The sequence below is a fragment of the Hordeum vulgare genome, chromosome 3H, assembly GCF_904849725.1.
Source record: "Hordeum vulgare subsp. vulgare chromosome 3H, MorexV3_pseudomolecules_assembly, whole genome shotgun sequence".
In the NCBI taxonomy this organism is placed as follows: domain Eukaryota; kingdom Viridiplantae; phylum Streptophyta; class Magnoliopsida; order Poales; family Poaceae; genus Hordeum; species Hordeum vulgare.
Genome location: NC_058520.1, coordinates 146,415,192 through 146,433,400, shown reverse-complemented (window position 1 = coordinate 146,433,400; position 18,209 = coordinate 146,415,192).

The following is an 18,209-nucleotide window of genomic DNA, read 5'->3' as shown; positions in this document are numbered from 1 at the left end:
TTCACCTAAGTCTCAAAAACTTCATCCACACAATACTTGAAAAGAACTCTTGAGATAGGTTAGTACACATAAAAGTAAATCAACATTTCATGTACTTCTAAGACAAGTTGCATAATAATTTTCAAACATTATCTACTATTTACTATCATTTCCACAATTTATATCTACCAATATAAGTGTTGGAAATATGACCTAGATGCAATAATAAATTGGTTATTAGTATATTTCCTTGTTCATGATAATTGTTTATTATCCATGCTAGAATTGTATTGATTGGAAACTCAAATACATGTGTGGATACATAGACAACACACTGTCCCTAGTAAGCCTCTGATGGACTAGATTGTTGATCAAATATGGTCAAGGTTTCCTGGCCATAGACAAGAGTTGTCATTTGATAACGGGATCACATCATTAGGAGAATGATGTGATGGATAAGACCCAAACTATGAACATAGCATGTGACTGTGTCAGTTTATTGCTACTGTTTTCTTCATGTTAAGTATATGTCAATATGACCATGAGATCATGTAACTCAGTGACACCGGAGGAGTACCTTGTGTGTATCAAACATCACAACGCAACTGGCTGACTATAAAGGTGCACTACTGGTATCTTCGAGGGTGTGTGTTGAGTTGGCATGGATCAAGACTGAGATTTGTCACTCCATGTGACAGAGAGGTATCTCAGAGCCCACTCGGTAATACAACATCACAGAAAGCCTTGCAAGAAATGTGACTAAGGAGTTAGTCACGGGATCTTGTAATACAGAACGAGTAAAGAGACTTGCCGGTAACGAGATTCAACTAAGTATAGAGATACCGACGATCGAATATCGGGCAAGTAACATACCGATGCAGAAAGGGAATATCATACGAGATTAATTGAATCCTTGACATAAGGTTCAACCGATAAAGATCTTCGTAGAATATGTATGAAACAATATGGGCATCCAGGTCCCGCAATTGGTTATTGACCGGAGAGTGTCTCGGTCATGTCTGCATAGTTCTCAAACCCGCAGGGTGTGCACACTTAAGGTTCGATGACATTTTGGTATTACTGAGTTACGTATGTTGGTGACCGAAGGTTGTTCGGAGTTTCGGATAGGATCACAGACATGACGCGGAGCTCCGAAATGGACCAGAGGTAAAGATTGATATATGAGATAATATTGTTTGGTCTCCGGAAGGGTTTTAGAATTCACCGAAAGGGGTTTCAGATGTTTCCCGAAATGTTCCGGTACGAGAACACTTTTTTGGGCTAAAGGGTAAAGCCCACGAGGCTTTAGTAAGGTGCAAAAGTAGTTTTGCGAAGGCCAGGTGCCAGACGCCAGGGACCCTGGCATCTGGGGCCAGACGCCAAGGACCCTGGCGTGTGGTCTTGGAGTCCAAGGAGGAATCTTGCCTTGCGTGCCATACCTACTTTGAGGAGGCTCTTTCTCCAAGAAATGGCCCTACGGCTCAACATATAAATAGAGGGGCAGGGCTAGCACCCAGAACACATCAATATTTCCCCAAGCCGTGTGGCTGCAACCCCGCCCCACTAGTTCATCCTCCTTCATAGTTTTCATTGTTCTTGGCGAAGGCCTGCAGAGAGTGTTCTTCACCATGATCGTCACCACGCCGTCGTGTCGTCGGAGAAGTCGTCTACTTTTCTCTGCCCCCTCTTGCTGGATCAAGAAGGCGGAGATCGTCATCGAGATGTACGTGTGCTGAACGCAGAGGTGCCATCCGTTCGGCACTAGATCGAGATGAATCATGATGGGATCGCGGGATGGACTGCGATTTGGATCACAAAGATGTTCGGCTACATCAACCGCATTATATACGCTTGTGCTTAGCAATCTACAAGGGTATGTGGATCTGATATCTCCTCTCGTAGATGCTCATCACCATGGATAGATCTTGTGTGTGCGTAGGAAGTTTTTTGTTTCCCATGCAACGTTCCCCAACAATAAGATATGGAAACTATAGGATAAGTAGATAAAAAAACTATGACAACAATTTGTCCAAACAGAACAGTTTGTAGCAATCTATATAAAAAGTGTAATTATGTATCTCCAAGAAGTCTTAAAATTTAGTACATGATAAATAATTTGTATGAGAGTAGTTTGTAAATAATTCAGAAACTTTCCACGCTCCATTAAAATCCGATAATTCAAATACTACAGAAAAAGTTTATGTTTTTGTACAACACACATCACACATGCAATTTAAGCATTCTAAAGACGCTTCTTGGAACTTTTTTATTGAAAAACAAGATTATAATTAACATCTAACAGAGAACAACAAAATAAAATTATGCTCCAAGAAAAACACATATTTTTTGATGAATCTTCCTTGGATATTACCTTGGGGGTACCTTGGGAATCCCCAAGCTTAGACGGTTGAGTCTTCCTTGGATATTACCTTGGGGTACCTTGGGAATCCCTAAGATTAGGTTCTTGCTGCTCCTTATGTTGGAAATATGCCCTAGAGGCAATAATAAATTAGTTATTATTATATTTCCTTGTTCATAATAATCATTTATTATCCATGCTAGAATTGTATTGATTGGAAACTCAAATACATGTGTGGATACATAGACAACACACTGTCCCTAGTGAGCCTCTAGTTGACTAGTTCGTTGATCAAAGATGGTCAAGGTTTCCTGGCCATAGACAAGTGTTGTCACTTGATAACGGGATCACATCATTAGGAGAGTCATGTGATGTACAAGACCCAAATTATATACGTATCATACTGATCGTGTCATTTTATTGCTATTGTTTTCTGCGTGTCAAGTATTTATTCCTATGACCATGAGATCATATAACTCACTCGCACCGGAGGAAAACCTTGTGTGTATCAAACGTCACAACATAACTGGGTGACTATAAAGGTACTCTACAGGTATCTCTGAAGTGTTGGAAATATGCCCTAGAGGCAATAATAATTAGTTATTATTATATTTATTTGTTCATGATAATCGTTTATTATCCATGCTATAATTGTATTGATTGGAAACACAATACTTGTGTGGATACATAGACAAAACACTGTGCCTAGTAAGCCTCTAGTTGACTAGCTCGTTGATCAAAGATGGTCAAGGTTTCCTGGCCATAGGCAAGTGTTGTTATTGATAAGGGGATCACATCATTAGGAGAATCATGTGATGGACTAGACCCAAACTAATAGACGTAGCATGTTGATCGTGTCATTTTGTTGCTACTGTTTTCTGCGTGTCAAGTATTTGTTACTATGACCATGAGATCATATAACTCACTGACACCGGAGGAATGCTTTGTGTGTATCAAACGTCGCAACGTAACTGGGTGACTATAAAGATGCTCTACAGGTATCTCCGAAGGTGTTCGTTGAGTTAGTATGGATCAAGACTGGGATTTGTCACTCCGTATGACGAAGAGGTATCTCGGGGCCCACTCGGTAATACAACATCACGCACAAGCCTTGCAAGCAATGTGACTTAGTGTAAGTTGCGGGATCTTGTATTATGGAACGAGTAAAGAGACTTGTCGGTAAACGAGATTGAAATAGGTATGCGGATACTGACGATCGAATCTCGGGCAAGTAACATACCGAAGGACAAAGGGAATGACATACGGGATTATATGAATCTTTGGCACTGAGGTTCAAACGATAAGATCTTCGTAGAATATGTAGGATCCAATATGGGCATCCAGGTCCCGCTATTGGATATTGACCGAGGAGTCACTCGGGTCATGTCTACATAGTTCTCGAGCCCGCAGGGTCTGCACACTTAAGGTTCGACGTTGTTTTATGCGTACTTGAGTTATATGGTTGGTTACCGAATGTTGTTCGGAGTGCCGGATGAGATCACGGACGTCACGAGTGTTTCCGGAATGGTCCGGAAACGAAGATTGATATATAGGATGACCTCATTTGGTTACCGGAAGGTTTTCTTGCATTACTGAAAAAGTTTCGGGCTCATCGGTAGTGTACTGGGAGTGCCGGGAGGGGTGCCGGGGACCATCAAGAGAGGTGTCACGCCCCAAGGGGTCGCATGGGCTATGGGAAGAGATAAGCCAGCCCCTAGTGGGCTGGAATAAGTTCCCACTAAGGCCCATAAGGTTTGAGAAGGAAAAAAACATAAGGTGGAAAGAGTTTCCAAGTTGGAAGGTGGAATCCTACTCCAAGTAGGATTGGAGCAGGACTCCTCCACCTCCAATTTCGGCCAAACCTTTAGGTTTTGAGGCTGCCTCCTCCCCTCCCTCCCTCCTATATATAGTGGAATTTTAGGGCTGATTTGAGGCAACTTTTGCCACGACAGCTCGACCACATACCTCCACGGTTTTACCTCTAGATCGCGTTTCTGCGGAGCTCGGGCGGAGCCCTGCTGAGATTAGATCACCACCAACCTCCGGAGCGCCGTCACGCTGCCGGAGAACTCATCTACGTCTCCGTCTCTCTTGCTGGATCAAGAAGGCCGAGATCATCGTCGAGCTGTACGTGTGCTAAACGCGGAGGTGCCGTCCGTTCGGTACTAGATCGGAGCGGATCGCGGGACGGTTCGCGGGGCGGATCGAGGGACGTGAGGACGTTCCACTACATCAACCGCGTTTCTTAAAACTTCCGCTGTGCGATCTACAAGGGTACGTAGATCGGAAATCCCCTCTCATAGATGGACATCACCATGATAGGTCTTCGTGCGCGTAGGAAATTTTTTGTTTCCCATGCGACGTTCCCCAACAGTGGTATCAGAGCCAGGTTCATGCGTAGATGTAATCTCAAGTAGAACACAAAAGTTTTTGTGGGCAGTGATGTGCGTTTTTCTGCCCTCCTTAGTCTTTTCTTGATTCTGCGGTATTGTTGGATCGGAGCGGCTCGGACCGACATTACTCGTACGCTTACGAGAGACTGGTTTCATCGCTACGAGTAACTCCGTTGCTCAAAGATGACCGGCGAGTGTCGGTTTCTCCAACTTTAGTTGAATCAGATTTGACCGAGGAGGTCCTTGGATGAGGTTAAATAGCAATTCATATATCTTCGTTGTGGTGTTTGCATAAGTAAGATGCGATCCTACTAGATACCCATGGTCACCACGTAAAACATGCAACAACAATTAGAGGACGTCTAACTTGTTTTTGCAGTGTATGCTTGTGATGTGATATGGCCAACGATGTGATGTGATATATTGGATGTATGCGATGATCATGTTGTAATAGTTAATATCGACTTGCACGTCGATGGTACGGCAACCGGCAGGAGCCATAGGGTTGTCTTTAAACTAACGTTTGTGCTTGCAGATGCGTTTACTATATTGCTAGGACGTAGCTTTAGTAGTAATAGCATGAGTAGCATGACAACCCCGACAGTGACATGTTGATGGAGATCATGATGATGGAGATCGTGGTGTGATGCCGGTGACAATAAGATCGTGTCAGTGCTTTGGTGATGGAGATTAAGAAGCGCATGATGATGGCCATATCATGTCAATTATGAATTGCATGTGATGTTAATCCTTTATGCACCTTATCTTGCTTAGAACGACGGTAGCATTATGAGGTGAGCTATCACTAAAATTTCAAGACGAAATTGTGTTCTCCCCGACTGTGCACCGTTGTGAAAGTTCTTCGTTTCGAGACACCACGTGATGATCGGGTGTGATAGACTCAACGTTCACATACAACGGGTGCAAAACAGTTGCACACGCGGAACACTCGGGTTAAGCTTGACGAGCCTAGCATGTGCATACATGGCCTCAGAACACATGAGACCGAAAGGTCGAGCATGAATCGTATAGTTGATATGATTAGCATAGAGATGCTTACCACATAAACTATTCTCGACTCACGTGATGATCGGACTTGAGATAGTGGATTTGGATCATGTACCACTCAAATGACTAGAGAGATGTACTTTTTGAGTGGGAGTTCTTAAGTAATATGATTAATTGAACTAATTGTCATGAACATAGTCTAGTGGTCTTTGCGAATTACGATGTAGCTTGCGCTATAGCTCTACTGTTTTTATATGTTCCTAGAGAAAATTTAGTTGAAAGTTGATAGTAGCAAACTTTGCAGACTGAGTCTGTAAAATCGAGGATTGTCCTCGTTGCTGCACAGAAGGCTTATGTCCTTAATGCACCACTCGGTGTGCTGCACCTCGAGCGTCGTCTGTAGATGTTGTGAACATCTGACATACACGTTTCTGATGACTACACGATAGTTCAGTACAAAATACTTAATGGCTTAGAAGCAAGGTGCCAAAGACGTTTTGAAACGTCACGGAACATAAGAGATGTTCTAAAGAGATGAAATTGTGATTTCATGCTTGTGCCCTTGTTAAGAGGTATGAGACCTCCGACAATATTCTTTGGCCACGAAGTAAAGGAGAAAATCTCAATCGTTGAGCGTGTGCTCAGATTATCTGAGTACGACAATCGCTTGAATCAAGTGGGAGTTGATCTTCCAGATAAGATAGTGATGGTTCTCCAAAGTCACTGCCACCAAGCCGTGAGAGCTTCGTGATGAACTATAACATATCAAGGATAGATACAATGATCCTTGAGCGATTCGTGATGTTTGACACTGCGAGAGTAGAAATCAAGAAGGAGCATCAATAGTTGATGGTTAGTAAAACCACTAAGTTTCAAGAAAGGCAAGGGCTAGAAGGGATGCTTCGTGAAACGACAAAGCAGTTGTTGCACTAATGAAGAGACCCCAGATTAAACCCAAGCCCCGGACTAAGTGCTTCTGTTATGAGGGGAACGGTCACTGAGGCGGAGCAACTCTAGATACTTGGTAGATAAGAAGGCTGGCAAAAGTCGAAAGAAGTATATTTGATATACATGATGTTGATGTGTACTTTACTAGTACTCCTAGTAGCACGAGGGTATTGGATACCGGTTCGGTTGCTAAGTGATTAGTAACACGAAATGAAAGCTACGGCATAAACGGAGACTAGCTAAAGGCGGGGTGACGATACGTGTTGGAAGTCTTTCCAAGGTTGATATGATCAAACGTCGCACGCTCCCTCTGCCATCGAGATTGGTGTTAAACCTAAATAATTGTTATTTGGTGCTTGCGTTAAGCATGAACATGATTGGATCGTGTTTATTGCAATACGGCTATTCATTTAAAGAGAATAATGGTTACTCTATTTGCTTGAATAATCACCTTCAATGGTTTATTGAATCTCGATCGTAGTGCTACACATGTTCATAATATTGGTGCCAAAAGATACAAAGTAATAATGATAGTACCACTTACTTGTGGCACTGCCGCTTGAGTCATGACGGTATAAATTGCATGAAGAGGCTCCATGCTGATGGATCTTTATACGCACTTGATTTTGAAACGTTTGAGACATGCAAACCATACCTGTCGGTATTAACGCATGAAGAAACTCCATGCAGATGGATCATTTGGACTCCCTTGATTTTGGATCACTTGAGACATGCAAAACATACCACATGGAACAAGAGAGTAACTTGTTGGGAGTGATACATTTCTGATGTGTGCAGTCTAATGAGTGCTGAGGCACGTAGTGGATATCGTTATGTTCTTACTTCACTGACGATTTGAGTAGATACAAGAGTATTTACTTGACGAATCACAAGTCTGAAATATTGAAAAGTTCAAAGCTATTTCAGAATGAAGATCGTCGTGACAAGAGGATAAACTGTCTGCGATATGATCATAGAGAGGAATATCTGAGTTGCGAGTTTTTGGTACACAGTTAAGACAATGTGGAAATTGTTTCACAATTTATGCCACCTAGAACACCATAGTTTGATGGTGTGTACGAATGTCATAGCCGCGCCCTATTTGATATGGTGCATACTATGATGTCTCTTATCGAATTACCACTATCGTTTATGGGTTATGCATTAGAGACAACTGCATTCACTTTAAATAGGGCACCGCGTATTTCCATTGAGATGACACAGTATAGACTATGATTTGGAGAAACCTAAGTTGTCGTTTGTTGAAAGTTTGGGGCTGCGATGCTTATGTGAAAAAGTTTCAGTCTGATAGGCTCGAACCCAAAGCATAGAAATGCATCTTCATAGGATATCCAAAACAGTTGGATACATCTCCTATCTCAGATCTGGAAGCAAAGTGTTTGTTTCTATAAACAGGTCCTTTCTCGAGGAAAGGTTTCTCTCAAAAGAATTGAGTGGGAGGGTGGTGGAACTTGATGAGGTTAGTGAACCGTCACTTCCAACAATGTGTAGCAGGGTGCAGGAAGATGTTCCTGTGGCGCCTACCCCAATTGAAGTGGAAACTGATGATGGTGATCATTGAGCTTCAGATCAAGTTACTACAAACCTCGTAGGTCGACAAAGGTCGCGTACTACTACAAAGTGGTACGGTAACCCTGTCTTGGAGGTCATGTTGTTGAACAACAATGAACCTACGAGCTATGGAGAAGCGATGGTGGGCCCGGATTCTGACAAATGGCTGGAGGCCATGAAATCCGAGAGAAGATCCATGAAAGTAAACAAAGTATAGAATTTGGAAGAACTACTTGATTGTAGTAAGACTATTAAAGTAAAGATGGATATTTGAAAGGAAGACAAACGATGATGGTGAAAACTCACCATTAAGAAAAGCTCGGCTTGTCGCAAAGATGTTTCCGACAAGATCAAAGAGTTGACTATGATGAGACTTTCTCACTCATAGCAATGCTAAAAGTCTGTTGGAATTATGTTAGTAGTTGCTGCATTGTTTATGAAATATTGCACATAGGATGTCAAAACATTGTTTCCTCGACGGTTAACTTGAGGAAAGGTTGTATGTGATACAACCAGAAGGTTTTGTCGATCCTAAGGATACTAACAAGTATGCAAGCTCTAGCGATCCTTCTATGGACTGGTGCAAGCATCTCGGAGTTGGAATATACACTTTGATAAGATGATCAAAGCTTTTGGGTTTGTACAAGGTTTATGAGAAACTTGTATTTCCAAAGAAGTGAGTGGGAGCACTATAGAATTTCTGATAAGTATATGTGGTTGACATATTGTTGATCGGAAGTAATGTAGAATTTCTTTAAAGCATAAAGGTTGTTTGAAAGGGTCTTTTCAAAGGAAGACCTGTATAGAGCTACTTGAACATTGAACATCAAGATCTATGGAGATAGATCAAAATGCTAAACAAAACTTTCAAATGAAATGCATGCCTTGACAAGTTTTTGAAGGAGTTCAAAATAGATCAGCAAAGAAGGAGTTCTTGGCTGTGTTGTAAGGTGTGAGTTTGAGTAAGACTCGCCCAGCCACAGTAGAAGAAAGAGAAAGGAGGAAGGTCGTACCCTATGCCTTAGCCGTAGACTGTACAGTATGCCATGCTGTATACCACACCTGATGTGTGCCTTGCCACAAGTGTGTTAAGAGGTACAGAGAGTGATCCAGGATGGAATCACTGAACAGCAGTCAAAGTTATCCTTAGTAACTAATGGACTAAGGAATTTATCTCGATTATGGAGGTGGTTAAAGAGTTCGTCGTAAAGGGTTAAGTTGATGCAAGCTTTGACACTAATCCGAATAACTATGAGTAGTAAAACGGATTCGTATAGTAGAGTAGATATTTGGAGTATTTCTGAATAGCACGTAGTAGCAGCATCTATAAGATGACATAAATATTTGTAAAGCACACATGGATTTGAAAGGTTCAGAACCGTTGACTAAAACCTCTCTCACGAGCAAGATGTGATCAGACCCCAGAACTATATGGGTGTTGGATTCGTTAAAATCACATGGTGATGTGAACTGGATTATTGACTCTAGTGCAAGTGGGAGACTGTTAGAAATATGCCCTAGAGGCAATAATAAATTAGTTATTATTATATTTCCTTGTTCATAATAATCATTTATTATCCATGCTAGAATTGTATTGATTGGAAACTCAAATACATGTGTGGATACATATACAGCACACTGTCCCTAGTGAGCCTCTAGTTGACTAGTTCATTGATCAAAGATGGTCAAGGTTTCCTGGCCACAGACAAGTGTTGTCACTTGATAACGGATCACATCATTAGGAGAATCATGTGATGGACAAGACCCAAATTATATACGTAGCATATTGATCGTTTCATTTTATTGCTACTGTTTTCTGCATCTCAAGTATTTATTCCTATGACCATGAGATCATATAACTCACTGGCACTGGAGGAATACCTTGTGTGTATCAAACGTCACAACGTAAGTGGGTGACTATAAAGGTACTCTACAGGTATCTCCGAAGGTGTCCGTTGAGTTAGTATGGATCAAGACTGGATTTGTCACTCTGTGTGACGGAGAGGTATCTCGGGGCCCACTCGGTAATACAACGTCCCACACAAACCTTGCAAGCAATGTGACTAAGTGTAAGTCACGGGATCTTGTATTACCGAACGAGTAAAGATACTTGCCGGTAATGAGATTGAAATAGGGTATTCGGATACCGACGATTGAATCTTGGGCAAGTAACATACGGAAGGACAAAGGGAATGACATACGGGATTATATGAATCCTTGACACTGAGGTTCAACCAATATGATCTTCGGAGAATACGTAGGATCCAATATGGGCATCCAGGTCCTGCTATTGTATATTGACCGAGGAGTGCCTCGGGGCATGTGTACATAGTTCTCGAACCCGCAGGGTCTGCACACTTAAGGTTCGGCGATGTTTTAATATAGTTGAGTTATATGTGTGGTTACCCAGTGTTGTTCGGAGTCCCGGATGAGATCACAAACGTCATGAGGGTTTCCGGAATGGTCCGGAAACGAAGATTGATATATAGGATGGCTTCATTTGGTTACCAGAAGGTTTTCGGGCATTACCGGGAATGTACCGGGAGTGACGAATGGGTTCTGGAAGTTCACCGGGAGGGGGGCAACCCACCCGGGGGAAGCCTAATGGCCCTAGGGGTGGCGTACCAGCCCTTAGTGGGATGGTGGGACAGCCACAGAGGGCCTTGGCGCCAAGGAAAGAAAACCAAAGAAAAAAAAGAGAGGTGGGAAGGAAGAGAAGGACTCCAATTTCTAATCCTAGTTGGAGCAGGACTCCTCCTCTCCCTTGGCTGGCGCACCCTTGAGGGCTTGGCCCTCAAGGAAGGCCTCCTCCCCCTCCCTCCTATATATAGTAATGTTTTAGGGCTGATTTGAGAGAACTTTTGCCACATGCAACTCAGATCTAGACACCATAGTTTTACCTTTAGATCGTATTTATGCGGAGCTCGGGCAGAGACCTGCAGGAGTAGATCCTCACCACCACCGGAGCACCGTCACGCTGCCGGAGAACTCATCTACTTCTCCATCTTGCTTGCTGGATCAAGAAGGCCGAGATCATCGTCGAGCTGTACGTGTACTGAATGCGGAGGTGCCGTCCGTTTGGCACTAGATCAGAATGGATCGTGGGACCGACCGCGGCATGGTTCCTGGGACGGTTCGTGGGGCTAATCGAGGGATGTGAAGACGTTCCACTACATCAACCGCGTTTCTTAACGCTTCCTGCTGTGTGATCTACAACGGTACGTAGATCCAAATTTCCTGTCGTAGATGGACATCAGCATGATAGGTCTTCGTGTGCGTAGGAATTTTTTTGTTTCCCATGTAATGTTCCCCAACACCTTATTCTCCTCATATTGGCATCTCACCCAAAACTTGAAAACTTCAAGCACACAAAACTTAACGGAACTTCGTGAGATGGGTTAGTATGATAAATATAGATAATTCGCTTAGGTAATGCCAAGACAAGATTCATAACTGTTATCACATGATTCCTACTGTATTATATCATTCCCATAATTTATATCACTCAATATAAGCTATGGAAACACTAAAACAAGCAAACTATGCATGCAAAATAGAATCTGTCAAAAACAAAACAGTTTGTGAAGATCTGAATGAAAAACATACTTCAATGACTCAAAAATTCTAAAAATAGGACAACGTAGAAAATTTGCATAAAAAACTATGTAAAAAATTAAGAATGTTTTGACGCTCCACTAAAGTTAGATAAATTCTTCACTCGATGTAAAAGTTTCTATTTTTGCATAGAATCAAACAAGCAAGTATTCACACTATCCCAAAGGCTTTACTTGGCACTTTCTTGAAACAAAAGCTATAAAATAAGATAAATACAATAGCTTAATAATTTTAACACTAAAAACATAAAGGATAAATATTAGTTTTTCTTCCAATAAGTGCTTTTCTTTAATGCCTTTTAGATAGGCATGATGATTTCAATGATGCTCACATAAAAAGTAGTAACTGAAACATGCAAGAGAACATCATGAAGCACATGACAAGAACATTTAAGTATATCCCAGTTTCTATGCATATGAATTTTGCAAGAAAAGAATTTATTGTATCAAAGATCAATTTCTATAGGAAGGCAAAACAAGCATAAGTTCTAAACTTTGAACACATAGGGAGGAAACTTGATATTATTGCAATTCCTACAAGTATATGTTCCTCCCTCATAATACTTTTCAGTAGAATCATGAAGGAATTCAACAATATAACTATCACATACATCATTATTTTCATGATGCACAAGCATATACTTTTTATTACTACACACACAAACAAAAAATCTTCTCATTCATAGTAGTGGGAGCAAACTCAACAAAATAACTATCATGTGATACTTAAGTGGCTTATTCTATGTGAAAATTAATATCGTGATGAAGTTTTTCATGGTTATAATTACTCTTTATAGCATACGTGGCATCACCATAATCATCATAGATAGCAACTTAGTTGTCATAGTCAACTGAAGCCTCTTCCAAAATAGTGGACTCATCACTAAATGAAGTCACGACCTCTCCATATCCACTTTTATCATTAGGAAAAGATTGAACACCCTCGAAAATAGTGGGATCATTACTACCTAGAGTTGACACTCTTCGAACCCCACTTTCATCAATATAATCATCATAAATAGGAGGCATCCTTTCATCATAATAAATTTGCTCATCAAAATTTGGGGGGTTACGCATATCATCTTCCTCAAACATAGCATCCCCAAGCTTGTGGATTTTCATATCATTAGCATCATGCATATTCAGAGAATTAATACTAACAATATTATTATAATGCTCATCATTCAAGGATTTTATGCCAAACATTTTATTGAATTCTTCTTCTATGAGTTGAGCATAGTTTTCCTTTCAATCATTTTCAAGAACGACATGATAAAGATGAACAATATGAAACCACCTCAATTCCATTTTTTAATTTTCATATATAAAACCAAACTAGTGAAAAACTAGATAGTAAATGATTCAATTGTAATATCTGAAGATATACCTTCAAGCACTCACCTTCCCGATAACGGCACCAGAAAAGAGCTTGATGTCTACTATGAAACTTTACCCTTGTAGACTCGTGTTGGGCCTCGAAGCGCAGAGTTATGTAGGACAGTACCAAATTTCCCTCAAGTGGATGACCTAAGGTTTATCAATCCGTGGGAGGTGTAGGATGAAGATGGTCTCTCTCAAACAACTCTGCAACCAAATAATAAAAAGTTTCTTGTGTCCCCAACACACCAAATACAATGGTAAATTGTATAGGTGCACTAGTTCGACGAAGAGATGGTGATACAAGTGTAGTAATGATAGTAGATATTGATTTTCGTAATAGGAACAATAAAAACAACAAGGTATCAAGTAACAAAAGTGAGCATAAACGGTATTGCAATGCTTGAAAATGAGGCCTAGGGTCCGTACTTTCGCTAGTACAATATCTCAACAATGCTAATATGATTCGATCACATAAGAATCCCTCAACGTGCGATAAAGAATCAGTCCAAAGTTCCTATCTAGCCGAGAACATAAGAAGAAGTTGTTTGTCGGGTACAATACCACCTCAAAGCTATTCTTTCCGATCAATCTTTCCAAGAGTTCGTACTAAAATAACAAGTTATCCTTTTTGATCGATCTATTCAAGAGTTCATACTAAAATAACACCATTGATACATGTCAATCAACCCTAATGTCACTTAGATACTCCAATGTCACCTCAAATACCCGTGGGCTAATTATACGACATGCACCAAACAATTTCAGATTCTTCATATTCAATCCATCACAAAGAACTTCAAGGAGCATCCCAAGATTACTATCAGAGAACATAGTATGAAAACATGCAACCAACCCCTATGCCTAGATCCCCAAGGTCACCGGAATCCGTAAGTTGATGCCACAACATATATCAAGTGAATCACTTGAATACCCCAATGTCACTACAAGTATTCCCATGCAAGACATACATCATGTGCTCTGAAACCTGAATATTCAATCCAACATAACGAGATCTTTAATTGAAAGACTCAATTCATCACAACATTAGCATGGGACAAACACCATCTGATCCAACTATATTAACAAGGCCCGTGATATATCAAGATCATGACATTTCAAGAACATGAGAGAGAGAGAGAGAGATATTAAACACATAGCTACTGGTACAAACTCTCAACCCCGAGGGTGGACTACTCCCTCCCCGTCATGGCCTTCGCCGGGATGATGAAGATGGACACCGCAGATGATCTCCCCCTCCGACAGGGTGCCGTAATGGGCTCTCGATTGGTTTTTCGTGGCTACAGAGGCTTGTGGTGATAGAACTTCTCATCTAGGGTTATTTCTGGAGGTTTCTCTATTTATAGGATTTTTGTGTGTTGGAATCATGCCAAGATGGGCCACTAGGTACCCACTAGGTACTAGGCCCCGCCAGGGGGCAGGCGCGTCCTGATGCCTAGTGGTCAGCCCGGGCCTCGTCTATGGTGGTTCTTTGCTTCTATGGATGTATTCTTGACAGAAAAAGATGCCCAAAAAGTTTTGTGACATTTGGACTCCGTTTGATATTGGTTCTCCATGAAGTAAGCAACAAGCAAAAAAGAGCAACTGGCACTAGGCACTATGTCAATATGTTAGTCCCAAAAATGATATAAAGTTACTATAAAATGATTGCAGATTATCCAAGAATGATAATATAACAACATGGAACACTCAAAAATTATAGATACATTGGAGACGTATCAACTACCGCTTTTGATCAGCTGAAACAAGAAGTTGATGCATCGCACACACCTCGCTCTAGTAGTTATGATGAAGATGGTACGACTCTTCCCACTACCAGTCAGTTCAGGACTCGGGCCAGATCTGCAGCTGCGGCAGTTCTGTAAGCCAGACCAAATTCATCAGCCCAAGCATCACCACCTTCAGATCCACCAGCTCCTGCACCTCCAGTGTTACCACCTCCACCTCAGAGGACTTTAGCCGACGCATTCGCTGATGCTCCCTTATCGACTCCATCAACTGCTACGGGAGGAGATCGAGTCGAGAGCGATGCTTAGTTCCAGACCTTTGAACTTTTTGGAAATTTGTTGCTAAAGGGGGAGAAGTATCTAGATCATTAGGGCTTCGGGAGAGAGAGAGAGAGAGTTTGCTTTTTATTGCTCTCTTTGTTTTTTCAAAACATTTAGTCTTTCGGATATCTTAATCTTTGTTGTGTTTGATCATACGCTTTGATTGTTGATGCTACTACTTTATATCCTTGAGCTATTTACATGATGATCATTCACTCATTGTTTGGTGTAATGTGCATTTCTATTCATTCATATCATTTATGCGCACCACCAAGATGTATGTGACATGAAAGAGTGACCCATGATCCTAATCGATTGTGCATTTGCATTCAAACGCAAATTTAAAATAATGCACAAATTTAGGGGGAGCTCTTACTTTTCACATAATTCTCAAAGCGTCGACGCTAATCATTGATTATATCTTTTGTCGATGCTTTGATCTATATTTTGTCACCAATTACCAAAAAGGGGGAGATTCAAAGCACAATTGCTGTCTAAGGTGGTTTTGGTAATTAATCAGAACATATGTGTCATTGAACTAATGATCTTATCTAAGTATATTTTAAAAAAGTTCAAAGATGCATTGGCTAAGGATTGTGAGGAGAACCCCTTGATGGAAGGAAAGGAATAGGATTTGCCAAGCTTCAAGCTACACGACTCTATATTTTATATTTGTGAGAAATCACATTTGAGTCCATAGGAAAGCCAATACTCTGATGAATTGGTTGCTTGAGTGCTTAGAGATAGCCACCAAAAATACTCAGCCATTCTCCCACAAAATTCTTAGTACAAAGCCTAAACATCAAAATCGGTGCCACCAATTTTTTCCACTCGGCCCTACCAAATTTTTCAGACACAGAACATTTGCCAAACCCTAGAATCTTGGTACCACCAACATTCCATTCGGTGCCACCGAAATCATTGACCAACTTTCTAGTTAGTTGCTTTCAAGAATCGGAAATTCCGAGTCTTGGAATCGGTCTCACTGAGATTTGGAAACTGCCCTAGGCACCATATGAGTACCACCGAGATTCTCATATCGGTCTCATTGAGAATTCGAAAGTTGCCACATTTTGTGCAAACTGGTGTCATCGAGATTCACTTCGGTTTCACTGGGTTGGTCAATAATTTTGTAATAGTTGGATTTTTGGAGATGCCTATATACCCCTCCACCAACCTCTCATTCGTAGAGGAGGCACTCAGAACAAGCCAACACTTGCCCCATCAATTTTTCTAAGAGAGAGCCACCTACTCATGTGTTGAAATCAAGATATTCCAATCCATCCATTTAAAACATGATCTCTAGCCTTCCCTAGTTGCTTTCCACCCAATCAATCTCTTCTACCCATGACAAATTGGTGAGAGAATGATGAGTGTTGAGGACACTATCTTTTGAAGCACAAGAGTAAGGAGTTCATCGTTCTACCACATCTATTATATTTGGAGGGTGGTGCCTCCTAGATTGGTTAGTATTTCTTGGGAGCCTCCTACTTCGTGTTGTGGAGTTCAACTAAGAAGTTTGTAAGGGTAAAGAGATCGCCTACTTCGTGAAGATCTACCCTGAGCGAGACTAGTCCTTTGTGGACGTAAGCCATGGTGGTATAGACAATGCCACTTCTTCATGGACCCCTTGTGTGTGTGGATCCCTCCATGAACCCTGACACCCATTACCCTCAGTGTGTTGAAGTCTCCACGAACGTGGACGTGCGATAGCACCACCTATCAGAACCACACCAAAAATCACCGTGTCAACCTTTGTGTTTGATCTTCCTATCCCTGTCCTCTATGTACATATGCATGTCATTACTTTCCACTGCAATACTCTTAGACTTGCATGTGTAGGGTGTGTTTGACTAGTTACAATTGTTAAAACTGGCCCACAACTAAAATTGGAAAAACGTTAAGTTTTTTATTTGATCAAGTAGTCTAATCTCCCCGTGTAGACATACTTCGGATCGTACACAGCTAGATCACTGTAATTATTGAAATAGACATGGTCTCGTCTTGTCATCTGTCCATGTCAAAGTTGTCACCCACGACCGGCACCCCCATTTACCATAGCAGACCGGCTTGCAGCGAACCAGGTCATCTTCCTCCTTGTTCATTTCATCACTTCCAACGCAGCAACATCACGGTTCTCAATCACTCCGAGCTGTTCGTGCTGCCGCCACAAGAAGGTTACTCGGGCGGGCCACCTCATCAATATGGTATTTATATTCATTTTATTTTTCTCATCAAAACTGCCATGAATCTCACTTTTCCACTCCGGCCATCATTGTAGGTCATTTATCAGTGGATGAAATGGCAAGCGCTGATGAAGTTCAAGCACTGGTGAGCAAATATACTTTCAATGATGCTTCTCCTGATGAACTTAGCAGTGATGGGGACTGTTCAGGCGGGTCTAGTGGCCCGCCAGGGATCCCTCCAATTACATTCAGGCTCTCTCTACTGAAATTAGGTTCGGTTATACCTAAGTTTCGCGACTTCAAGAAAAAGCTCGTTAGGGAAATCGGGTTTGAAGGGGTGCTCCAAATAAAATAATTGCAGCAGATAAAGTACAATGCTTACCTTATGGATAGAGTTGATGTTGATAGTAGTATAATAAACTTAGAAGCATAGGGTATGATTGAGCAGTCAGACAAACAAGTTCATTATGGCTTTACAATCCACTTTGGCGAGAAAACTATATGTTCGGAAGGTGTCGAACCTGTTGAATAATCCCAAGTCCGCAGTATTAGCTAGAGTCAGTTTTTTCTTTGGTTTTCGTCAGTTTTGTTAGAAAGTTCATGTTGTTTCTATCAATGAGGGTAGCTCGAGGTTAGTTAGCGCGAGGAACAATTCTGGACCCCTCTGTTCGCTCATGGGATGGCACGAGTACCATGACCCGTGG